The 26341-nt window shown below is 45.3% G+C and overlaps 2 pseudogenes; both read left to right on the top strand.

Moving 5' to 3' along the window:
* Positions 1-4720, top strand: part of LOC100433039 (importin subunit alpha-1-like) — a 30607-nt pseudogene extending 25887 nt beyond the window's left edge.
* Positions 4721-7600: 2880 nt separating this feature from the next.
* Positions 7601-8057, top strand: LOC100460332 (MICOS complex subunit MIC10-like; annotated as a pseudogene).
* The last annotated feature ends 18284 nt before the right edge of the window (positions 8058-26341 follow it).

The raw sequence follows: 26341 nt of genomic DNA, 5'->3' as shown, positions 1-26341 counted from the left end.
TCATTTTTAGTATGTATAGAAAGCTGTGCTTGATAAGCTGCTTCATGTGCAAGAATCTTGGGTTCTACTAGGTAAGTCCTTTGCTGAAAAATACCCAGTAACCCCTTTCACTTAAGGTTGTATCGATAGAACCTTAGTACTTTCAGTCATTGTTTTTGTGAAAAAGTACTCTTGGAATCTTATTTGTGCAACCGTTCTGAAATAAAACCATTTCCTTATGTTTAATAGGCAGATTTTAAGACACAAAAGGAAGCTGTATGGGCCGTGACAACTATACCAGTGGTGGAACAGTTGAACAGATTGTGTACCTTGTTCATTGTGGCATAATAGAGCCATTGATGAACCTCTTAACTGCAAAAGATACCAAGATTATTCTGGTTATCCTGGATGCCATTTCAAATATCTTTCAGGTAAGTCCTATCAAGGTGGCTTTGTTTGAATTTGGACTTGATAATAATTGGTTTACTATTTAGACTTGGGGGAGGGCAGCTGTAAGTTTACTCACTAGTAAGCCACAGATTCAGAAAGCCTGTTTATGTGGCCACACCTTTGATTAAAAATGTGTCAGGCATTATAAAAGATATAAAAGAGATGACAAGTGGATGATGTGACCTGAATCAAAGTCAGGCTCTTATGTGGACTCATCACACCTGTTTACTGGGTTGATTTAATTTCCCAATTTCATACTGAATTTTGGTGAAATTAAATTTGAATGACGTCTGGGCACAGTGGCTCATGCCTATAATCCTAGTACTTTGGGAGGCTGAGGTGAGTGGACCACCTGAGGTCAGGAGTTCCAGACCAGCCTGGCCAACATGGCGAAACCTGTCTCTACTAAAAATACAAAAATTAGCCAGGCCTGGTGGCGGGCACCTATAATCCCAGCTACTCGGGAGGCTGAGGCAGGAGAATCGCTTGAACCCTGGGCGGGGGGCGGAGGTTGCAGTGAGCCAAGATCGCGTCACTTCACTCCAGCTTGGGCGAAAGAGTGAAACTCTGTCTCAAAAAAAAATTTTTTTTTGAATGACTTAATTATATTTTTCTTCTGGTTCCACCCCTAATTGATCCAAGCATACCAGCATATGGCACTTTGCCATAGTGATTGGTGGTAGGTAAGCCCTTCTCATGAACTTTGGATTCTAGAAATTTTTACATACAGAAGTTGAGCCTACAGGCTGGGCGTGTTGGCTCACGCCTGTAATCCCAACACTTTGGGAGGCTGAGGCAGGTGGATCACGAGGTCAGGAGTTCAAGACCAGCCGGGCCAACATAATGAGACCCCGTCTCTACTAAAAATAAAAAAAATTAGCCGGGCGTGGTGGCGGGCACCTGTAATTCCAGCTACTCAGGAGGCTGAGCCAGGAGAATCTCTTGAACCTGGGAGGCGGAGGTTGCAGTGAGCCAAGATCATGCCATTGCACTCCAGCCTGGGTAACAAAAGTGAAACTGTCTCAAAAAAAAAAAAAAAAAAAATTGAGCCTACAATAATGGATGCTGGTGTATCTGTCACTGTGTATAAATAATTTGTTAATATGTGGCCAGTATTTCTTCTTTCCTTCATCTAATCCCCTAAGTTATTTTGAAGCAAATCTGTTATTTCATCTATAGATATTTATGTATCTCTTAAAAGTCGAAAATTTAAAGAAAAACCTACATACCATTCCATATGCCCAGTAAATCCTTAATACCAACACACATTCTGTTTGGGGACATTTAGTTTAGCACTCCGTAGGCCATCTTTGCCCTTAGACACCTTGACTACACCTTGTGATGATATAGGGTGCTTTACAAAACAATACGCCCGTGTTCCCATAGCAGACCAGTTGAACTGGAATGTAGTGTTGTTTTAAAAGTTGCCCAAGTGAGCCGGGCGTGGTGGCTCACGCCTGTAATCCCAGCACTTTGGGAGGCTGTGGCGGGCAGATCACGAGGTCAGGAGATGGAGACCATCCTGGCTAACACAGTGAAACCCCATCTCTACTAAAAATACAAAAAATTAGCCGGGCATGGTGACAGGCGCCTGTAGTCCCAGCTACTCGGGAGGCTGAGGCAGGAGAATGGCGTGAACCCAGGAGGTGGAGCTTGTAGTGAGCCGAGTTCAGGCCACTGCACTCAAGCCTGGGCAACAGAGCGAGACTCTGTCTCAAAAAAAAAAAAAAAAAAGTTGCCCACATGATTTTGGCACACAGAAAAGGTTGGGAGCTACTAATTGTAAGATCTCTGGCTCCAGTTGAAGTAGTGCTAAAAGCAGGTATAGATCCAATCACATTGAGTTTCAACAAAATATAAAATGGACATAAAACTATGATAGGCTTGATGAAGGAACTGTTAAGGTGCTTATTTCTGCCTGACATATATCAATATTCAAATTTTTGATGTTTTCTTCATTAAAACATTCAGAGTATATGCCAGTAAACTTGAATTTTTTTTTTTTTTAGACTGCTGAGAAACTAGGTGAAACTGAGAAACTTAGTATAATGATTGAAGAATGTGGAGGGTTAGACAAAATTGAAGCTCTACAAAACCATGAAAATGAGTCTTTGTATAAGGCTTCGTTAAGCTTAATTGAGAAGTATTTCTCTGTAGAGGTGAGTAATGAATGGTAATATCAATAACAACTTGGAAACATGTAAAGCCAAGGCCATGAGCCCTTTTTTCCCTCATACTTTTAAAAATGAGCCTCATATCTTTGTTAAATACAGTAAAATATCAGTGTGCATAGGACATAATGTGCTTATTTGCCCCTCTGATGTTTGGCTTGATGGTAATACAATCTATTTATTTATTTATTTAGTTTTGGTTTCTACAAATTATTTTATTAGAATGTCAGACTCAAAAGGGGCTACCAGTAAGATGCCTGAAAATGCTATATATGATTTAAGCTTGACCCATGACACCTGCTATCACTGGATCCAGAGTGTGAACAAAGGAAAAGGAAGTGGAGGTGGGTGGGGACAGCACCAGCCCTGGCTGGCCAGACCTCAGGCCCACAGACCTGGTGGCCCCATAACCACCAGGATCCCTACAATGTACACATTCCTAATTCAGGCTCAACTCTCCTTTACCCAAGAGTAAATGCCTCAGGACTCAATCTGAATCACTGTCCGTCTCGGCTTCTTTCACATCCATGCTGAATTTGTACTCCTGGTCACATCCCATGTAAGCATCACTCATGAAGTACAGTGTCATTGTGGGCACCAGTGGCTAGGGCCACAAAGTCCAACTTCACCTTGGCCTTCTGCTGCAGGATCAGCCTCTCGATGGAGATGAGGCTATTGGGCTTGGCGTCTCCAATCACCACCCACCAGCCCTCTTCACATTTCTGTGGGAAGAGAGGTGCAATGACAGGGCCTGTGACTTCCTCCTCTCGCTCCAGCTGCACTAGCACCACCACTGGCCCACCACTGCGGATGCTGTCCTTATCCACCACCTCCTAAGATAGTTCAATATTAGGGTAGCGGTTACAAAAGCGAGCCACATCTGTAATCTGGCTGTTAGTCAGCTGAAGAATTGCGTTCCGTTCTTCGTCCTCCATCTCCATGATGTCGAAAACACTCTCCACTCCCTTGTCTGTGCAACGTTTGATATGCTCAGAGGTGAAGTGTGGCAGCTGCTTCAGGTATGAGTCCTTGGACCACATGGCTTGGGTGACCATCTGGGCTAGTTCCATAGCTGCCAGAGCAGAGCTGAGCCACCCATTGCTGGAGAGGACATCCACGCAGGCCTGGACGAGCCAGACTGCCTTACTAAGGATTTCCTCCATATCTGACTGCAACTCAGCACTCAGCCGCATGCGGGACAGGTGAGCCTGCAGGAGCAGGTTGGGCTTGATGTGCGGATCATTGAACTTAGGGTTATTCAGCTTGTGGGGGACCTTCTGAGCCAACTGCCTCAGGAAGTCGTCTTCATGGTGCTGGATGGGGATGTTCTCGTACTCTGCTGCATCGGAGATGATCTCAATAAGCTCTTGCACCTTGGTCTTGGCGTTGAGGTGAGATTTTAAAAGTCACCAGATTAGTTTCAAATGAACAGCCTTGAGAATCTTAGAATAACTTGAGGGTAAGTTAATGGGTGTCATTGTAGGAGGTGATAGAGAAGTAGGTCAAACCCACCACCATGCTCTGGGCCTAATACAGTCTTTTCCTATTGAAAAGTGACAGTTGGGGAAGAAAAAAATCTCGGCCTGTTTCTGTTACTGTAGTAGCATTCATGAATTGGCAAAGTTTCGGAGACCCTCCCTCCCCTATGTCAAATACTAGAATATCAGACAGGATTAAAGGTGTAATATGCAGATCGAGACCTAGAGATTAAATACAGACTTCTAGGTAGGCTGCTGCTTGGAATACTTGTATTATTTTTATATTTATTTTTTAATATATTTCCAGGAAGAGGAAGATCAAAACGTTGTGCCAGAAACTACCTCTGAAGGCTACACCTTCCAAGTTCAGGATGGGGATCCTGGGACCTTTAACTTTTAGATCATGTAGCTGAGGCGTAAATTTGTTGTGTACTATGTTTGGTATTTTGTCTTATTGTTTCTCTACTAAGAACTCTTTTTTAAATGTGGTTTGTTACTGCAGCACTTTTTACACTGAAACTATACTTGAACAGTTCCAACTGTACGTACTGTATGAAGCTTGTCCTCTGACCAGGTTTCTTATTTCTATGTGGAATTTCCTGTCTTGCAGCATCCTGTAAATAAACCTTCAAGTCCACCCTTTTCTTGACTTCACCATGCCTGTGTGTTGCTTTCTAATTTGAGGCCTTTAATGTTGCCAGTGAAAGGTAACCCGTCCAAACTGATGGGATTAACCAGAGGTAGTCCTGGCTGCAGTTTTTACAGAAGAATGAATAAAATTTTCCAGAAACCCTCAGCCAGTGTCTCCTTAAGTCTCTTTGGCCAGGGAGATGGGCTAAACACCTTAAATTTAATCATAAATCTCTCCTGGAGCTACAAGTGGAATTCATTCCTCCCAAACTTCAAGGCTGAATGGGATTCCAAGGTAAATCATGGCTGCACATGGGCCTCACCTGGGAATGTACCCAGTTCTGTTTAGTTGATGAGGGGCATGAGGGTCCACCTTGTGTCTTTTTAAAAAATGTAATTCCCAAGGGCTCTTGTACAGTATAGGTTGATCACTACTATTCTTTTTGAGATGGAGTCTCACTCTGTCACTCAGGCTGGAGTGCAGTGGCACGATCTCGGCTCACTGCAACCTCTGCCTCCCAGGTTTAAGCGATTCTCTGCCTCAGCCTCCCGAGTAGCTGGGATTACAGGCGCCTGCCACCATGCCCGGCTCATTTTTGTATTTTTAGTAGAGATGGGGTTTCACCATCTTGGCCAGGCTGGTCTTGAACTCCTGACCTTGTGATCACCCGCCTTGACCTCCCAAAGTGCTGGAATTACAAGCGTGAGCCACTGCATCTGGCTGATAGCCACCGCTCTTAAGGAATGTGCTGTCACTGGAACAGGCAATGGATTCTGAGTAGAAACCACAAAGTGTTAACTATAGTAGTACCACATAAGTCTTAGGAAAAGTGAAATGCTCACTGCAACCTCCCCCTCCTGGGTTCAAGCGATTCTCCTGCCTCAGCCTCCCGAGTAGCTGGGATTACAGGTGTGTGCCACCACGCCCAGCTAATTTTTGTATTTTTAGTAGAGACGGGGCTTCACCATGTTGGCCAGGTTGGTCTCGATCTCTTGCCCTCATGATCCACTGCCTTGGCCTCCCAAAGTGCTGGGATTACAGGCATGAGCCACCGCGCCCAGCCAAGACATCTTTTCAAGTCAGTAGTAATATACTGCAACAAGTCTCCATTTACCTTCTTGGCTACAAACATGAGGATTTTCTTCCCCTTGTTCATCAACATGCATACAAATATATTTTGCCTTTTGCAGGTAACAGTTGCGTTTTAAAATCCTTCCATGGAACGATGTTTAATCCTTACCTTGTTTAGGTATAGAACACTGGCTAATGCTTATTTGAAGCACCCCCTGCAGCCAAGTTGCTAAAATGGGACACTAGGCCGGGTGTGGTAGCTCACGACTGTGATCCCAGCACTTTGGGAGGCCGAGGCAGGCAGATCACTCGAGGTCAGGAGTTTGAGACCAGCCTGGCCGACACAGTGAAACCCCGTCTCTACTTAAAAAAAAAAACAAAAAACAAAAATTAGCCGGATGCGGTAGTGGGCGCCTGTAAGCTACTTGGGAGGCCAAGGCAGAAGAATCACTTGAACCTGGGCGGTGGAGGTTGTAGTGAGCTGAGATCACGCCATTTCACTCCAGCCTGGGCAACAGAGCGAGACTTTGTCTCAAACACACACACACACACACACACACACACACACACACAAACAACAAAAAATAAAATGGAACACTAAACCCCTGTGTTACACATGGTCCTCATAAGCATAGAGCATTTTGTTTGGAACCTTGGATCACTTTCTCAGCTTTTCCTGTACAAAGGCTCCCATAAAGGGGAGGGGGAAGAGACATTAACAGTACAGACTGCCCTTCCTTTCCTACTTACTTGCTCCTCTCTTCCTCTCCCCAGTCCCTTCCTGGATACTGAATCCAAAAGTCTTCAGCTTGAGAAAAGGTGATGGGGAAGTAAACCTGGACATCCTAGATTTTTGCTTTAACATGGGAGAGTTTTAATGGCTTCAGAAGGACTAGTGTAAAAGACAGGATAGAAAGCGTAAGGTCTGGATTTGTTAAAGGAGGTATGACTCAATAGTGAGGTAATGAACAGGAGATAGCTGGTTTCCAAAAAAGTTTTTTTTTCATATTTTAGATAAAATGCTTAACATGCTAGTTTCCTTGGAGTGGTTAGATCCATAGAGGCATTGGGAGATTTTTATTTAATTTATCTGTGGGTAACTTAATATCTTTGAGAATGACAGAATGACTTTATAACCAGCTTGATTTGTAAAAGTCACGATAAAAACATTGTGTAGCCACCAACTTCTCCCTCTTGCAGTGTTAATGTCTAAACTGCTAGTGATTTATTAATGTACCAACATTTTTCGTTTCCTAGCAGTTTGAAAGCTCTTTTTTTTTTTTTTTTTTGGAGATGGAGTCTCGCTCTTGTTGCCCAGGCTGGATAGAGTTCAGTGGCGCGATCTTGGCTCACTGCAACCTCTGCCTCCCGGGCTCAAGAGATTCTCCTGCCTCAGCCTCCCGAGTAGCTAGGACTGCAGGCTCCCACCACCACACTTGGCTAATTTTTTTTTTTTTTTTTTTTTTTGAGACGGAATCTTACTCTTTCTCCCAGGCTGGAGTGCAGTGGCGCGATCGCGGCTCACTGCAACCTCCACCTCCCAGGTTAAGCGATTCTCCTGCCTCAGCCTCCCGAGTAACAGGGTTACAAGTGACCACCACCACACCAAGCTAATTTTTGTATTTTTATTAGAGATGGGGTTTAGCCATGTTGGCCAGGCTGATCTCGAACTCCTGACCTCAAGTGATCTACCCGGCTTGGCCTCCCAAAGTGCTGGGATTACAGGTGTGAGCCACCGTGCCCGGCCATCTAGCAGTTTGAAATGTCATTTAAGACTTTGGTAGTGTTAAAGAATACAGAGGCGGAGAGGAAAGCTAGAGGTGCGGGTGGGGAACATGTCGGAATCAGAGCTTGGCAGGCAGTGGGACCAGTGCCTGGCAGATGTGGTGGTGAAGATAGGTACTGGTTTTGGATTAGGAATTGTTTTCTCACTTACCTTCTTTAAAAGAAGAATGTGGCCATTAGCCTTCAGTTCTGGCACGGGATTAGGAATGGCTTGCTCCAACTGTTAGCATGATTTCCAAGCTCCATATCTTCTACATGGAAAATATGTCAAAGAGCAGGAGCAGTGACCTCACCTGAGAACGTCCCAGTGGGAGGACAAGAGAAATCATGTTTATTCCTCAGGAATACTGAAGTGTCCTGGAGTAAGCTGCCATTCTTCTGTAACAATGTTATCCGTAATGCTTTAAACTCCAGCACCTGGTTATGTATTTGAAACCAAGTCTGTTTCTTGTTTTGTATTTTTTCTCTGGAAATTGTAGGGAGGTGGTCTTAAATAAATTTAAAAAAATAGGAAAAAAAAAAAAGTCTTTGATAGGCCGGGCATGGTGGTTCACGCTTGTAATCCCAGCACTTTGGGAGGCTGAGGCAGGCGGATCATCTGAGGTCAGGAGTTCAAGACCAGCCTGCCCAACATGGCAAACACTGTCTCTACTAAAAATACAAAAAATTAACTGGGCGTGGTGGCGGGAGTTGGATGTTGCAGTGAGCCGAGATTGCACCACTGCACTCCAGCCTGGGTGACAAGAGTGAGATTCCGTCTCAAAAAAACAAAAAAAACTTTGATAAATTATATATCTTTACCTATAACTTTCATTTTTGTATTTGTTTTTGTTTTAAGCAAGGGAGGAAAGGTAATATTCCTAATATCATTTGGCAATTATCAAAGTAAAAACTGCTAACACTTATTTTGCTTATTGAAATAATCTTAAAAGGGTAACATTAAAAGATTGAACATCAGTGTTAAACATTTCACAAAGTATTGATTCTTTCATGGCTATATTGCATTTTGGCTGAAAATAATCAAGCTTGATTATTTTTAGGACAAAGGAAATCAACATTCTGTTTCCTAATGTTGATTTTTTTTCCTCTCATCCTCAATCTTTCTGTGGCTGCATCATCACTGAAGAAAAAACTTGGGATAATTTTTCGTTACTGTAAATCCTCATTGTTAAGTAAGATTTTTGTTTCAGCATTTGGCCTCTTTAATTGCATAACAGCAGTAAGAGCAAAGTCAGTTTTGTTCATACGAGCCATTGGAAACCTTGTCAGATACAGGACCCAAGTTCAGAAGGCCATTAAGGCCTGGCTGCCCCTTACCCCTCTCCACCCTTGCTGGAGCTTGCCAAAACCCGGTGGACTGATTTTTGGAAAGCCCTTGAAACATGTCATTTCACTAATGGTGCTTTCTTTTGGGATTGAGCTGTTGACCTAATTTGTGATGAACAAAACCCGGCCAAATCATGCAGCCTCCCTCTAACTCCCCATGGGAAAGTGTTAGAGAAAAGTGTTTTAGCAACATCACCCATTTAAGTTTCATAACTCCAGCTAATAAAGATGATAAGAAACACCCAAGCTATCAACTAGGGTTTTTTGAGGGCAGAAGTGCAATTTAATTTTGAGCACTTGTATGTTAAATGACATGTTGGCATAGTTTGAAAGCTAATTCTAGTGTCTGTAAACGCTCAGTTCCTCCTAAATATTTGGGACAGTTTCATAACACTGTGTAGGAGGTGTATGCATCGAACCCTCTTAAACTGATCAGTTCGTGCATTCCAGGCTTTTCACAATCGTAAATGTCGTTTCCCATCCTAGTTGTGGGAGGTAGCATGGTGCGGTGAAGTGGACTAGTATTTAAGAGCCAGATCTGTCTGAATTCAAATCCTGCCTCTTTATTATGTCAGTGAAAGACCTTTTGGTGGGGCAGCTAAGTGCCTGGCATAAGAAAAGTATAGATACTAATTCCTACATAATAGAAGTATCCCAGATAAGTATTACGGCTATTCCAAACTTTTTGTTGTTGGGAATAGCTGTAATAACTGAAGAAAAAAAGTCTCGCTGTGTTGCCCAGGCTGGTCTCAAATTCCTGGCCTCAAGCTATCCTCCTGCCTCAGCTTCCCAAAGTGCTGGGAATACAGGCGTGAGCCACTGCACCCGGCTGCCTCTAAGCTTTTAACACCAAAGATTTGTTTGTTCTTATGTAGACCCTTGTTTTGATCATTTTACCTTCTAGGCTAAGTTTATTGTTACTCTTCTTTTTTTTTCCCCCTTATCAATCAGATACAAATCAACATAAGATCACCATACTGGATTGTTTATATACTTAATGATAGGATTCTACCAAAAAGTCAGATGTTTTGTCAGCCTTTAGGTCTTTTAGGGGCTTGGCATAGCTCTCTGAACAGTGGAACTGGCTCAAGGAGGGCCCACTGTGACTAAGTTCCTAGACTGGCTGTTAGCCTTTGCAGTATCCCAGTGAGAGGTCCAGCTGTTTTCCTGTGCCCACTGGTTCCCTTTCTCTTAATTCTGTTGGACAGAATAATTGGAGCACCTCCTCACCTAACTTCTCATTGGCCATGAGAACAGGACTGAACCACCCAAGTCCAACTTGGTGATGGAAGCTTGTCGTATCAATACCTGATAGGCCCCTCATACTAGTGTTAATGAAGTTTCTTGAATGAGCAAACACTTGACTGTTGAGACAGCAACCACAAAGCCATATTTTCTACTATGAATAAACTCATGTTTGAACTTGAACAAGTTTAGGCAGAAATATTGGAAGCTTATCCATAAAAACAAGGGAATATGAGGAGAGATTGGATGAATAAGAAAACTTTGAATCAATTCAAAATTAAAATTAATGGTCAAAGGATGATATCCAGAAGGCATCTCCTGATTGTGGCTGCAAAAAATACATATTTTAAAAGCAAAACTATTGAAATAGAGGAGAAATGTAGAAAACTGTGTATAAATGAGGTGGTCTTTTTCTTTCTTTTTTTTTTTTGAGACAGAGTTCCGCTCTTGTTGCCCAGGCTGGGGTACAATGGCGTGATCTCGGCTCATTGCAACCTCCGCCTCCCAGGTTCAGGAGATTCTACGGCCTCAGCCTCCCGAGTAGCCAGGATTACAGGCATGCGCCACCACACCCGGCTAATTTTGTATTTTTAGTAGAGACCGGGTTTCTCTTTGTTGGTCAGGCTGGTCTCAAACTCCTGACCTCAAGTGATCCACCCACCTGGGCCTCCCAAAGTGCTGGGATTATAGGCATGAGCCACCGCACCCAGCCAAGATGGTCTTTTTCAACCCTTTGGCTTAGACTAAAGTTGTAAGTGACCAGTGACTGTCACCCTACTCTGTTCTTGCCCATTCTTTCAATCAACGTCTCAACCACTCAGCAAAGATTAACTTAGGGAACACAAAGCTAATTCATTTTCCTTCCTTTCTCTTTCTTTCTTTCTTTTCTTTTCTTTCTTCCTTCCTTCCTTCCCTTCCTTCTTTCTCTCTCTCACTCTCTTTCTTTTTTCTCTCCCTCTCTCTCTCTCCTCCCTCCCTCCCTCTCTCCTTCCTCCCTTTCTCTTTCTTTCTTCCTTTTCTCTTTCTTTTCTTCCTGGTAATTCTTTAAAATGTATTTTCCTAGTTACAGAAATAATACTTATTTTAGAAAATTTGAAAAACAGAATACCACAAAGATTAAAATAATAACCTAAAACAATTAAAATAATAACCTAAAATTCTACTATTGGATTTTATATTTTGGCATGAATAAGAATTCTTAACCTGTGTAACCTGAGATCCAAGATAGGTTATGGGGCTCCTGAACCTCTGAAACTGTATGCAAAGTTTACTGTTAAATACATGTGGGTGCTTTTCAAAGAAAGGGGATCATAGCCTGGGGAAAATTAGGATCTCAAAGGTAGAGCTACCTTCAAAATATTACAAGTTTCAGGTGTAGTTCCTTTCCATTTCTTTTCTTTTTTTTTTGTTTTGTTTTTCTTTTTTTGTTTCTTTTGAGACAAAGTCTCACTCTGTCGCCCAGGCTGGAGTGCAGTGGCGAAATCTTGGCTCACTGCAACCTCTGTCTCCCAGGTTCAAGCAATTCTCCTACCTCAGCCTCCCAAGTAGCTAGGATTACAGGTGACTGCCACCATGCCCAGCTAATTTTTGTATTTTTAGTAAAGATGGAGTTTCACCATGTTGGCCAGGCTGGTCTCGAACTCCTGACCTCAGGTGATCCACCTACCTCAGCCTCCCAAAGTGCTGGGATTACAGATGTGAGCCACCGCACCCAGCCTGTTTTCTACACATTTGTAAATGTGCTTTTTCTTGTTGCCCAGGCTGGAGTGCAATGGCACAATCTTGGCTCATTGGAACCTCCACCTCCCAGGTTCAAGTTATTCTCCTGCCTCAGCCTCCTGAGTAGCTGGGATTACAGGCATGCACCACCGGGTCCAGCTAATTTTTGTATTTTTAGAGATGGGGTTTCACCATGTTGGCCAGGCTGGTCTCGAACTCCTGACCTTGTGATCCACCCACTGCAGCCTCCCAAAGTGCTGGGATTACAGGCATGAGCCACCGCATCCAGCCGCTATTTTTTTTTAATGTCACTCCCTGAGCCTAAGTAGTTTAAGACCTCAGATCAATGAATGTAACTGCCATTTGACTAAAGAACTCCAGTTGAACAGGCATTTTTGCCGCTGTCCCTAAAAGATGGCATTTGGTTGACATTCGTTCCAAAAGCATGATGAAACACACTAAAAATCTGTGGTGCCTTTGTCCCCGGAAAGAGAAGATGGCAAGGGTTTATATTTCTCTTTTGGCCAGAAGTTCAGTTTCCCTGCAAGCCCCAGAGGGTGGGTGGTAACAATGGGTGGTGTTTGGCTCCTCATCCTCCTGCTGACAGCCAGGTCTCAGAGAGGCAAGTCCCACACTTCCCAAGCTCTGGATCCGAGCTCCACCGCCGCAGGAGGAAAGGCTTCTAACTGTGGTTAGGAAGCACAGAACTTGCCTGGCCTTCACCAGCATAATCAGATCTGTCATTCTCTTTAGGAACTGGCACTGCTCTAGGCCTTGTTCTTTGCTCCGGAGGTAACAATTGCCATTTTTCTTTGGTATTTCTGCTGTAGTGATCATACTTGCCCTTCTCATAGGAAACCATGGGAATCAGCCCAAGTCACAGCTGGCTCCCAGATGGCTCTTGATCCTGTGACCCCACCAACATTCCAATGCTGATTTGCTTGGGAGGTTCAAACTTGGCTTGCAGGGGCACCATGCTTCTGGAACCCCACCCTGGGAGATTTATAGGCAGGCCTTGGAGAGAACAAATCTCTAGAGGTGGGATGGGGCCAAGCAGTTTCCTTTTGTTGCATGTTCTAGAATTCTGCCTAAAACAGAAGAGGCTGACCTCATTCTTGCCCCACCCGAAGATTGAGCGGGAATAACTAACTAGCAAGCTATTACTGACATTGCTAAATTACCTAACAAAGAAAGTTCTTCATTCTTTCTGTCTCCGTCTCTCTTGATATATACTAATATATGTGTATATATTCTCTCTCTCTCTCTATATATATATATATATACTAGAAGAGAATTCTTCATATATATGTGCATACACAAGAGAAATTATCTTCCAGTGTGTGTTCTTGGTCTCTTTCTCTCTCTCTCTCTATATATATATACTAGAAGAGAATTCTTCATATATATGTGCATACACAAGAGAAATTCTCTTCCAGTGTGTGTTCTTGGTCTCTTTCTCTCTCTCTCGCTATATATATATACTAGAAGAGAATTCTTCATATATATGTGCATACACAAGAGAAATTCTCTTCCAGTGTGTGTTCTTGGTGTAGGATGCTAAGTTTGACATAAAAATGATCTAAGAAGATTGTATTCTCCAGGTCCCAGGCTGAGAGTATCCAACCTGTTCAGGTAGAAATGGCCAGTAGAGCTCAAATAGTTTCTCGTTGCAAAGAAATTCTTTGGTGTCCATTTCCTGGAGATTCTGTGGAGAATGCTAGCAGGTTTCTAACGTACTTCAGCTGTTCAGGAAATACTTTAAATAATTTCCTGCTCTAGAGAATAGGAGGAGGGCCTGAAAGTTGGAATGCGTTACTCTCTTTCTTTATGGTCTCAAATGCAGTTCACAAGGACCCTTCGCTATTCACACACACGCTCCGAGGCACTCTTTTCTGCCTCCACCAGCCTTTTTATGTGGGAATGTTCTTTTTCTAAGTGTGGCGAGAATCCTAGTAACTTGGACTTCCCATAGCATGCTGGCCTGAGCCTCCTAAGAAACTTTACAAACATGAGCTAATTAAGCTTGGAAAGCCCCATGCCAGTCCTCCCAGCTGTTATTGAAATGAGGCCAGCTCTGAGGTGGACCAGCCACAGTTTTTGCCCGGCACAGCAACAATTGAAACAGTGGAGAGGAAGGGAAGCTGGCTGCCTAACGCAATTGAAACTGCAAGGGAGAAGCGAGTTAGGCAACACGTAATTCATTGCCTCTTTGGTTTGCTTTAGTCTAACAGTAGGGCTCAGATTTTAACTCAGTATTTTAACTGGGTCAGTTAGGCCTTTGTCCAAGATTTCAGGCAATAGCCCAAAAAGTCTAAGATTTTGCTTTTTTTTTTTTTTTTTGAGATGGAGTTTCACTTTTGATGCCCAGGCTGGGTGCAATGGCGCAATCTCAGCTCACTGCAACCTCCACCTCCCAGGTTCAAGTGATTCTCCTGCCTCAGCCTCCCAAGTGCTGGAATTACAGGCGTGCGCCACCACACCCAGCTAATTTTGTATTTTTAGTAGAGTCGGGGTTTCACCATGTTGGTCTGGCTGGTCTCGATCTCCTAACCTCAAATGATCCACCCGCCTCAGCCTCCCAAAGTGCTAGGATTACAGGCGTGAGCCATTGCGCCCAGCCTAAGATTTTGCTTTTATCTAAAGCAGTGGTTCTCAATCGAGGGAGATATTGCCCCCCAAGATGACATTTGACAAAAATCTGGAGACTTTTTTTTTTTTTTGAGACGGAGTTTCACTCTTGTTGCCCAGGCTGGAGTGCAATGGCATGGTCTCAGCTCACTGCAACCTCCACCTCATGGGTTCAAGCGATTCTCCTGCCTCAGCCTCCTGAGTAGCTGGGATTACAGACGCCTGCTACCACGTCTGGCTAATTTTTGTATTTTTAGTAGAGATGGGGTTTCTCCATGTTGGCCAGGCTGGTCTTGAACTCCTGACCTCAAGTGATCTGCCCACCTTAGCCTCCCAAAGTGCTGGGATTACAGGCATGAGCCACTGCACCTGGCCTGGAGACATTTTTGGTTGTCACTTCTCGGGGAGGGGGATGCTACTGTCATCTAGTGGATAGTGACCAGGGATGCTGCTAAACACACCATAATGCACAGAACAGCCCCCATAATAAATAATTTTCTGGTCTAAGATGTCAATAGCGTGGGGGTTAAAAACCCTGATTTCAAGCTTCAAAGTGACTCAGCGTTGGCTTGTCTCCTCTGTGTTAGCCCTAAATCTTAGCCTTGTGACCTTTCAGCCCACTCAAATCTAGGATCTAAGCTCATGGCAGCACCCTGAGCCTCTCATGGGTTCCTGAGCTCAGCCCTCCCATCGATGCCTCTGTGAGTGATGACATTGTCCTGAGCTTCTGGGTGACGAAGACACGCCTCTCACTGTGCCATATGTTCCTGGGAAATTGGATGCCTCTGCGTCTTATGAGTGGGCTTTCTGGAAAAGAAACCACTTGTGTAGTTCCCAGTTGGGCCCCAGAGCTTTGAGGTCCTGTGTTTCTCGCAGTGAATGCAGTGAGGCAGTCCCGTTTCTCTGAAGAGCCCATTCAGAGAACAGCTATTTACTTCCTGCCTCCTCCGGGCCCAGCTGCCAGGGAGACCCCAGGCTTCAGCAAAAGGCAGCTACAGGGAAATTCAGCCAATGGAAAGAAACCAGGGAATTTAATTTCAGCCTTTCCTTTTGTAAACTTGAAAGACATTCTCTCATGAGAAAGCCTGGGAAACCTTCACTTCAGCCGGGGAGACTCCTCAAGCAATCCCCCAGTCTCAGCCTCCCAAAGTGTTGGGATTACAGGTGTGAATCACTGCACTCCGATCCAATTTACTTTTTGTTGTTGTTGAGAGACAAAGTCTCGCTCTGTTGCCCAGGCTGGAGTGCAGTGGTGCAATCTCAGCTCATTGCAACTTCTGCCTCCAGAGTTCAAGTGATTCTCTTGTGCCTCAGCCTCCTGAGTAGCTGACAGGTGTGCCACCAGGCCTGGCTGATTTTTGTATTTTTAGTAGAGATGGGGTTTCACCATGTTGGCTAGGCTGGTCTTGAACTCCTGACCTCAGGTGATCCACCCGCCTCAGCCTCCCAAAATGCTGGGATTACAGGCATAAGCCACCGCACCTAGCCAACAATTTACTTTTAAAAGGTGAAAGTAAAGCTGGTAACAATGAAAAGGGCATGTCTTTGCCCTTTTCTGCCTAAGAGATTAAAACGTGGACAACATGCAATAGTCTTTAACTCTGGTCTCCCTGCCTTCTCTTCCTCTGTTGTCCCACACCAGTCCTCACAACCACCACAGGGTGTGTGTGTGTGTGTGTGTGTGTGTGTGTGTGTTTTATGAACTTTGTTCGCCCTTAAAATAACAATTCTCCTGGATTCCTCCCTTTCTATTGTCTTTATTTTATTAAGGTACAACTTATTTAAGTTTTTTTTTTTTTTGAGACGAGTCTTGCTCTCTCACCCACGTTGGAGTGCAGTGGCGCGATATCAGAGCACTGCAACCTCCACTTCCCAGGTTCAAGGGATTCTCCTGCCTCAGCCTCCCAAGTAGCTGGGAGTACAGGCACCTGCCACCATGCCTGGCTAATTTTTGCATTTTTAGTAGAGACAGGGTTTTGCCACGTTGGCCAGGCTGGTCTCGAACTCTTGACCTCAGGTGATCCGCCCGCCTTGGCTTCCCAAAGTGTTGAGATTACAGGCGTGAGACACCGCACCTGGCTTTAAGGTGCAATTTGTATTCAGTAATGAGTGTGAAGTGCCCTAATCTGAAGTGTGCTGCTCAATGCTTTTTTTTTTTTAGACAGGGTCTCATTCTGTCATCCAGGCTGGAGTTCAGTGGTGCAATCTTGGCTCACTGCAGCCTCCACCTCCCAGCTTCAAGTGATTCTCGTGCCTCAGCCTCCTGAGTATCTGGGATTATAGGCCCAAGACACAATGCCCAGCTAATTTTTGTATTTTTAGTAGAGATGGGGTTTAGTCACATTGCTCACGCTGGTCTCAAACTCCTGGACTCAAGTGGCCTCAGTCTCCCAAAGTGCTGGGATTGCAGGAGTGAGCCACTGTGCCCAGCCACTCAATGCATTTTTACCTACATGGACACCCAGGTAACCACCATCCAGATAAAGACATGGAACATTTCGGCCGGGTGTAGTGGCTTACTTCTGTAATCCCAGCACTTTGAGAGGCCAAAGCAGGAGGATTGCTTGAGTCTAGGAGTCCAAGACCAGCCTGGGCAACATGACAAAACCCCGTCTCTACAAAATACAAAAATTAGCCAGGCATGGTGGTGAGCACCTGTAGTCCCAGCTACTTGGGAGGCTGAGGTGGGAGGATCGCTTGAGCTAGGGAGGTCAAGGCTGCAGTGAGCTGAGATTGCACCACTGGACTCCAGCCTGGGTGATACAGTGAGACTCTGTCTCAAAAAAAAGAAAAATAAAACTAACATGCCACCTCTATCTAAAACACCAATATGAAGAACAACGATATTTCTAAAACTTCAGAGCTAGGTGTCAAAATGAATTCACCCCAGAGTGCACCAAGCATCATCAGATTCTCTTCACTAGATTCAACCCCCAGGGTGCCTAAGTGGCTTCCAACCTGTGCTGTGGATGGACAGTGAGTGAATGCTTTTGGTTTTACATAGGAAGGGTGAGGGCCGGGCACAGTGGCTCACACCTGTAATTCCAACACTTTGGGAGGCCGAGATGGGCAGATCACCTGAGGTCGGGAGTTCGAGACCAGCCTGGCCAACATGGAGAAACCCCTCTCTACTAAAAACACAAAATTAGCCGGGCATGGTGGTGCATGCCTGTAATCTCAGCTACTCGGGAGGCTGAGGCAGGAGAATCGCTTGAACCTGGGAGGCAGAGGTTGCGGTGAGCCAAGATCGTGCCGTTGCACTCCAGCCTGGGCAATAAGAGTAAAACTCCATCTCAACAAACAAACAAACAAACAAAAACATAGGAAGGGTGAGAACACATGTTTTTCATTCTAATGGTTTAGAAAGACAGAAAGTGGAAGTTACTGGTTGAAACAAACACACACGTCAACAAAGTATTTTTTTTCTCATGGTGGACCAAGATTTTATGCATGTCAAAAATATGAACACAGGGCATAGGATTTGCTATGAAAAGCAACAGGGGGAGACTGAGTTCCGTGTGTTGTGGGCGAGGGAGGTATAGTATTTGTGAAAGCTGCTGAAGACTCCCTCCTGACTGGAAAAACGCCACAGGGAGGCAGTAGAGCTTAGTGGCAAATAGCGTTGGCTCTGGAATCAGATTTCAATTTCAATCCAGCTCTGACACCTAATAGCTGTGTGACCTCCAGCAAGTTGCTTAACTGCTCTGTGCCTCACTTTCCAACTCAGCAAAATGAGGATAAAACTAGTATCTAACTCCTAGAGGTGCTTTAAAGGTGATTTGAATACCCAGTTCAACAAGTAAGCTCTCAGTCAGTGTTAGTTTACAAAGCAGGAGTTGAAGGGGGCAACTAATTTCATTTCAGATTGATTAGATAGATAGATAGATAGGTAGATAGATAGATAGATAGATAGATAGATGTTGGATAAATAGATTTTTTTGAAAGCATACTATTTTTCAAGCTGTGCAACATGGTTTAACCTAAAATCTAAACAGTTGCTCAAAGAGCCTTTTTCCAGCCTCCACCTATGATCATGTCCCCTTCTGATCATAGAGCAGATTTCAGCAGCTCCTTCAGAGAAAGCAGGCCCTCCACAATGTTATTCTTCTAGCTCTCTCGGCATGCAAAGGATGTATAATTTGTTCCATTTCATTCTCTCTCTCTTTCTTTCTTTTTTTTTTTTTTTTTTTTTTTTTTTTTTTTTTTTTTGAGACAGGGTCTCAGTTTGTTACCCAGGCTGGAGTGCAGTGGAGCAATCATGGTTTACTACAGCCTCCACCTCCTGTCCTCAGTAATCCTCCCAACTCAGCCTCCCAAGTAGCTGGAACTACAGGTGTGCACCACCATAGCTGGCTAATTTTTATATTTTTTTGTAGAGACAGGGTCTCATTATGTTGCCCAGGCTGGTCTTGGTCTTGAACTTCTGGCCTCAAGCAATCCTCCTGCCTCAGCCTCCCAAAATGTTGGGATTACAGGCGTGAGCCACTGAGCCCAGCCCCATTTCACTCTTGAGTGTGGAAAACTTTCTTTTAGCCTTTGGGGTGACTATAGATAGACAGATGGAGATAGATAGATAGGTTATAGAAATTTAGAATACTTAATACCTATATATTTTAACTATATCTTATATATATGCATATAATAAATACATTATGATATATTATCATTACTTATACAATTTATTTTGAGTATCCTACTTGGAGTTTTACCTACAATTTCACCGAGATTGGGAGATCTGCTTTTTTCAGCTCTTTTTCTTATTCAAAATTTCAAAGTAAGAGCTTAATGTGAAAGCTCCCAATGTTGCATGTCCATTAATTACACCGAGTGTCTAAGCTTGGGAGGGGGGAGTAGTAAGCTCTTGGCTGGTGGTTAAACTGGTGATTGGAGGCATTTAGGGGATTGGTAACATTTCTGGAGGAGGAGGGGGTGAGTTGGATGGGTAGGGATCCCAGTGATCAGATGGGAGGAATTTAGATTTAATCCCTGATTGGATTGTAGTTCACCGGCTGGGATTGCAGACTGGTTTATAGGAGTGGATTCCATGTTGATGGAATATCAGACTCCTTGCTTCTGAAAGGAGTGAGAGAAACTGCATGAAGGGGCTGGGCATGGTGGCTCACGCCTGTAATTCCAGCACTTTGGGAGGCCGAGGTGGGTATACCACTTGAGGTCAGGAATTCGAGACCAGCCTGGTCTACATGGCAAAACCCCATCTCTACTAAGAATATAAAAATTAGCCGTGTGTGGTGGTGTGGGACTGTAACCCTAGCTACTCAGGAGGCTGAAGCATGAGAATCACTTGAATCCAGGAGGCAGAGGTTGCAGTGAGCCAAGATCGTGCCACTGCACTTCAGCCTGGGCAACAGTTTGAGACTGTGTCTCAAAAAAAAGAAAAAAGAAAGAAAGAAAGAAAAAAGAAACTGCATGAAGGATTCTGTCTGTTCCCCAGTAGCCCTAGGAAATCAGACCTGAGCTTGAGCCCTGGCAACTTCTGAACTGCTCAGTGAGGATTATTTAGGGCTGGAGACATCTTGAATGACAGCTAACAACCGTAATACTGAGCATTTACTGAGCAATTACTATATGCAAGGCACTGTACCAAATATGCCTCATGCATACTCAAACCTCTCAAGATAGCCTCATTACAACTCTATAAAGTGAGTAGTATTTAGAAGTCCTTTTTAAGCCGGGCGAGGTGGCTCACGTGTGTAATCCCAGCACTTTGGGAGGCCGAGGTGGGTGGATCGCCTGAGGTCAGGAGTTCTAGACCAGCCTGGCCAACATAGTAAAACTCTGTCTCTACTAAAAACACAAAAAATTAGCTGGGCGTGGTGGCGGGCTCCTGTAATCCCAGCTACTAGGGAGGCCGAGGCAGGAGAATCACTTGAATCTGGGAGGCGGAGGTTGCAGTGAGCTGAGATCGTGCCATTGCACTCCAGCCTGGGCAACAAGAGCGAAACTCCATCTCAAAAAAAAAAAAAAGTTCTTTTCACAGAGGAGAAAACTGAGGCACAATGAGGTCAAATGATTTGCCAAGGTGTAACCAGTTTGTCTAATTTCACCTTCTCCCAAGGACCAAGGTGGATGGTGTCCCGGGCTTTTGCTTTGCAGAGGCTTCTGGACAAAGGCTTTTTTTTTTTTTTTTTAAGACGGAGTCTCCCTCTGTCTCCCGGGCTGGAGTGCAGTGGCGTGATCTCGGCTCACTGCAACCTCCGCCTCCCAGGTTCAAGCAATTCTCCTGTCTCAGCCTCCCGAGTAGCTGGGACTACAGGCGCCCGCCACCATGCCTGGCCAGTTTTTGTATTTTTAGTAGACACGGGGTTTCACCATATTGGCCAGGGTGGTCTCCAACTCCTGATCTTGTGATCCGCTCACCTCAGCCTCCCAGAGTGCTGGGATTACAGGCGTGAGCCACCAAGCCTGGCCAGCCAAGGGCTTTTGACGGCGGACAAGTGGGCCCACGGAAGCGGACTCCCCAGGAACACCCTGGAGGGTGCTGGAGGAGCGCAAGCTGATTGCATCTGACAAAGAGACAACATCCTTTTCTGTAAGTTTGGGGACAGCAAGAGGTGAGTTCAGAGTAGGAAGCTGAGGTCTCTACAAGGTGCTGGCCAGGACACGGGCCTCGGGGCTCTCTCCAGAATGAATCACCTCCCTGCTGTCTGCTGCCGATTTATTTATTTATGAGGCAAAGTCTCACTCTGTCGCCCAGGCTGGAGTGCAGTGGCACAATCTTGGCTCACTGCAACCTCCGCCTCCCAGATTCAAGCAATTCTCCTGCCTCAGCCTCTGAGTAGCTGGGATTACAGGCATGAGCCATCACTCCAGGCTAATTGTTGTATTTTTAGTAGAGACAGGGTCTGGCCCTGTTGGCCAGGCTGTTCTCAAACTCCTGACCTCAAGTGATCTGCCTGCCTCGGCCTCCCAAAGTGCTGGGATTACAGGCATGAGCCACTGTGCCTGGCCTTATTTATTTATCTATTTATTTATTTATTTATTTTTGAGTCAGGGTCTCACTCTGTCACCCAGGCTGAAGTGCAATGGCGTGGTCACAGCTCACTGCAATCTCTGCCTCCTGGGCTCAGGTGATCCTCCTGCCTCAGCCTCCCATACAGCTGGGACTACAGGCATGTGCCACCATGCTCAGCTAATTTTTAATTTTTTTTTTTTGGTAGAGATTGGTTCTCACTATATTGTCCAGGGGATCCACCTGCCTCAGCCTCCCAAAGTGCTGGGATTACAGGTGTGAGCCACCACGCCTGGCCTAGAGGAAAATCTTTTTTTCCTAAAACTTTTTTTTTTTTTTTTTGAGACAGAGTCTTACTCTGTCACCCAGGCTGGAGTGCAGTGGCACGATCTTGACTCACTGCAACCTCTGCCTCCCGAGTTCAAGTGATCCTCCTACCTCAGCCTCCCAAGTAGCTGGGACTACAAGCTAACTTTAAATACCCAATAGAAGAGATAAGGCTGGAGTCCAAATGACCAATAGGAATGGTGGACATTGATTGAGAGCTTTTTGGCACTGTGGCTGGGCCTGATGCTCAGTAACTCTAATAGGCCAACCATGACCCCTTAAGGAGGAACTGTTGTTTCCATTTTATACCTGGGGAAACTGAGGCTCATAGAAGTTAAGAAAGTTGCTCCAGATCCCACAGCAAGCCGTTGTCTCTTTCCAGCCAAGGGAGACATTACACGAAGCACAAACAAGCCCTCTGGGTGGACATGGTGATGTTTGGCACGTGTGTAGTCTCAGTCTTGTTCAAGGGCCTGAAATGAGTCATCTACAAATCAAAGAACCAGCCTCTCTGAACACATGATGAGGCTGGTTTGTACATTAGGAGGAGCTGGACCCAGATAATGTGGTTCCAAGCAGAGAAGATGGCCTTATTCCAACCGCGTCCCCTCTGCAAGCCGTTGGGAGCTGGCCAGGCCCAGTGACCCGTGGAAGAGGGGATGCTGTGCCCTAGTGTCCAAGCAGCACGGCTTGGCTCAGTCCGCTGGGCTTCTTCCAGCTCACGAACCTGTTTGTTTTTACCCTTCAATGTGAACCAGATGTGGGCACCTCGCTCTCCAGGAGGTCCCTCGCCCATACCCCACCTACCAGGCATCATTGGCAGCTGCAGCTGATGGACCAGCCTCCTCCCTGCTCTCCGGCCTCTCTCACCTCCACGCCCCCTCCCTCACTGTACCTCCTGCACCTTCCCTTCCCCCAGCACGATTTGAAACAGGAAATGACACTGGACAGATCTCAAAAGTCCATATGTCCTAGACACTCTCTCTAGGAATTTCCTGGGCCTCCAGCTTGCTCTATGTGTCATGTCCTTCCCACTCACAGTATCTGGGGGGAAAGAAGTGCTAAAGGAAAATGAGAGTGAGCGTCCCTCATCCCCAGTGCTATCTTATCCTATTGTGATCTTGGGCAAGTGATTTATCTATGTCTGCACGGACTCGTGAATGCAATAGGTTGTAATCCATGACTCTCACTATTCACTGTAATAATTAAATTATTCCCAGGCTGGGTGCAGTGGCTCATGCATGTAATCCCAGCACTTTGGGAGGCCAAGGCAGGTGGATCACTTGAGGTCAGGAGTTCGAGACCACCCTGGCTAACATGGTGAGACCCCATCTCTACTAAAAATACAAAAATTAACCAGGTGTGGTGGCACACACCTGTAGTCCCAGCTACTTGGGAGGCTGAGGCACAAGAATTGCTTGAATCTGGGAAGCGGAGGTTGCAGTGAGCTAAGATCGTGCCACTGCACTCCAGCCTGGGTGACAGAGTGAGACTCTGTCTCAAAAAAAAAAAAGTATTCCCAGTTTGGCCAGTGGGAGCCCACTCAAGCTCGCAGCTGTGTCCTTTTCCTTTTGCAGTGACCCATCGTTCTTTGAGCTTTTTAGTACAAGCTGTTCCAGGAGCATCTGTATTTTTTTTTTTTTTTTTTTTTTGGTCCCAGCCCTGGAATCAGTCTGTTCTCTAAAGATCCTGGTTCTCTTTTTTTGAAAATGGTGTTTAGAAGTCAAGATCTGGATGCTACATGTGTTCACTGCCACTAGGATGAGGCTGTTCCCTGTCCCTCTCAGTGGATACAGTTAGGGAATGTGGATGTGTACACATACATGCACGTGCACATATACAGTCAAATCTGTATTCGTTTCTTTATTATTTTAAGAAATTGTGGGCTGGGCATAGTGGGTCACACCTGTAATCCCAGCACTTTGGGAGGCTGAGTTGGGCGGATCACCTGAGGTCAGGAGTTCGAGACCAGCCTGGCCAATATGGTGAAACCCATCTCTACCCAAAATACAAAAATTAGCCGAGTGTGATAGTGGGTGCCTGTAATCCCAGCTACTCAGCAGGCCGAGGCAGGATAATTGCTTGAACTCAGGAGATGGAGGTTGCAGTGAGCTGAGATCACACCATTGTGCTCCAGCCTGGGTGACAAAGCGAGACTCCGTCTCAAAAAAGAAAAGAAAAGAAAGTGTGGTAAAATACACATAACATAAAATTTGCCGTCTTAACTATTTTTATTATTATTTATCTTTTTTTTTTTTTTGAGACAGAGTCTCACTCTGTCACCCAGGCTGGAGCACAGTGGTGCAATCTCAGCTTGTGGCAACCTCCACCTCCCAGGCTCAAGCAATCCTCCCACCTCAGCCTCCCAAGTAGCTAGGACTACAGGCACACGCCACCATGCTTGGGTAGATTTTGCATTTTCTGTAGAGATGAGGTTTCACCATATTGGCCAGGCTGTTCTTGAACTCCTGACCTCAGGTGATCCACCTGTCTCAGCCTCCTAAAGTGCTGGGATTACGGGTATGAGCCTCCACACCCTGCCCCATATTTTTTATTTTTATTTTATTTTATTATTTATTATTTATTGTTTATTATTATTATTTTGAGACGGAGTCTCGCTCTGTACACCAGACTGGAGTTCAGTGGCATGATCTCGGCTCACTGCAACCTCTGTCTCCCAGGTTCGAGCAATTCTCCTGCCTCAGCCTCCTGAGTAGCTGGGCTTACGGGCGCGTGCCTCTACACCTGGCTAACTTTTGTATTTTTAGTAGAGATGGGGTTTCACCATGTTGGCCAGGGTGGTTTCAAACTCCTGACCTCAAATGATCCACCTGTCTAGGCCTCCCAAAGTGCTGGGATTACAGGTGTGAGCCACCTTGCCTGGCCTAGATCCATGATTTTTCAACTGGACTACACACTTTCTTCAGGTCTCAGCAGTTGTCTTACTAATGGCCTCTTTCCCTTCCTGGACCTAATCCAGGACACCGTGTTGCATTGAGTGTCCATGTCTCCTTAGTCTCCGCTGACTGGTGACAGTTTCTGGTCTTCTCATGATTAGACTGGGAATGTAGAATTTTGGGAAGAATACCTAAGAGATGAAGTGCCCTCATCCTATCACATCCGGGATGTGTGATATCAACATATATGAGTCATGTTGAAAAGACGGACAAATGGGGATTCCAAAGCTGTTCATCACAGTCAGCAAATGGTAGAGGAAGGATTTGAACTGGGGCCACTCTGAGATGTGTGTTCATTTCCTTAGTTTGAGAAAAAGAACTGTCTGGTGAGGAAAACAAGGAAAGACCTCCAGTATTGAAACAAAGGGTGAGAGGTAGAAGTCTGCACCCAGATGAGGTCCTTCAGGCGGGGTGGATTTGCCACCTTGTGGCCTCTTTCCCAGGACCTTGTCCAGCCTTGTCTTAGCTTCTCTCTGTCTGGTGCAAGTGGCACTATCTTTTTTCCATTACATGGGATTGTCCGGTCTTTGTGCCACTAGTGCAAGGAGGAAAATAATCTAATAATCCATCAAAAATGCATGTTTCATGAGAATTTAAGTTATACAAGAGTCGTACTATGCCAGCCAGCAGTCATAGGTCATCTGTACCCTCCTCCCTGCCCTCCCTGCAACCCCACCTTCAGAGCTCTTACCGGCTCTTGGAGCCCCTCCCAGTGGGATGCCAGCAGAGGAGGCTGTCCACATGGAATTGGCTTATGGCTGTTGATGACACTGGCTTTCCTTTACCTGTTGTGGACACCTTTGTCTCATAGTCTTCAGGAAAATCACTGTCACTGCATCAGAAACGCTGGAACATCCTGAAGTTTTAAAGCAGAAATTCCAAACCATGTCCTCTGGGCAGTATTCAACTAGCATATGTGTTTCGTTTGGCCCTCACTTAATTTAAAAAGCTTAAAATTAGTCCACAACATGAAAAAATCAGTAGCTCATTATAAAAGACTGGCTTTTGGCTTCTTTTGAAAAATCAGATGTGGTAATAGATGGCCCACATTCCCGCCTGGCGGCATGAGGGCAAGCGGAGTGGTGGCTGCCCCCGTGGCTCCGGCACATGTCCCCACTCCACCCCTGTCCTCTCCACTCCCTACGAATCACCACCCCCAACCTCATTCATTGGTGGTGTCTGCCTGGCCTCTGAAGGCGTTTGAGTCCACAGCCCTTGCATGAGATTCTTGCAGTTCATTCATTCACTCAGCAAACGCTTACTGCGCTTCTACCCAGGCCAAGTTCTGTGAGAGGCTCCCGCATCAACAAATGATACATTGGTGATTCTAGAGACACACACTAGGTCCTTGATTAAGGCAAATCCTGCTGATGTGGGAGCGTGGATGATGGGTCTGCAGCTCAGCCTGCAGGGAGTCAGGAGAGGCATCCCAGAGACACACACCCCTGGGAAGTTGGTTGCCATTTAAATTCTTTTTTTTTCTTGAGACAGAGACTCGCTCTGTCGCCCAGCCTGGGGTGCAATGGAGCGATCTTGGCTCACTGCAAACTCCGTCTCCCGGGTTCAAGGGATTCTCCTGCCTCAACCTGAGTAGCTGGGACTAC

The sequence above is a fragment of the Pongo abelii genome, chromosome 19 (genome assembly GCF_028885655.2).
Source record: "Pongo abelii isolate AG06213 chromosome 19, NHGRI_mPonAbe1-v2.0_pri, whole genome shotgun sequence".
Lineage (NCBI taxonomy): Eukaryota > Metazoa > Chordata > Mammalia > Primates > Hominidae > Pongo > Pongo abelii.
Note: the sequence above shows the minus strand (reverse complement) of the source record. Positions and strands in the feature narration are given on the sequence as shown.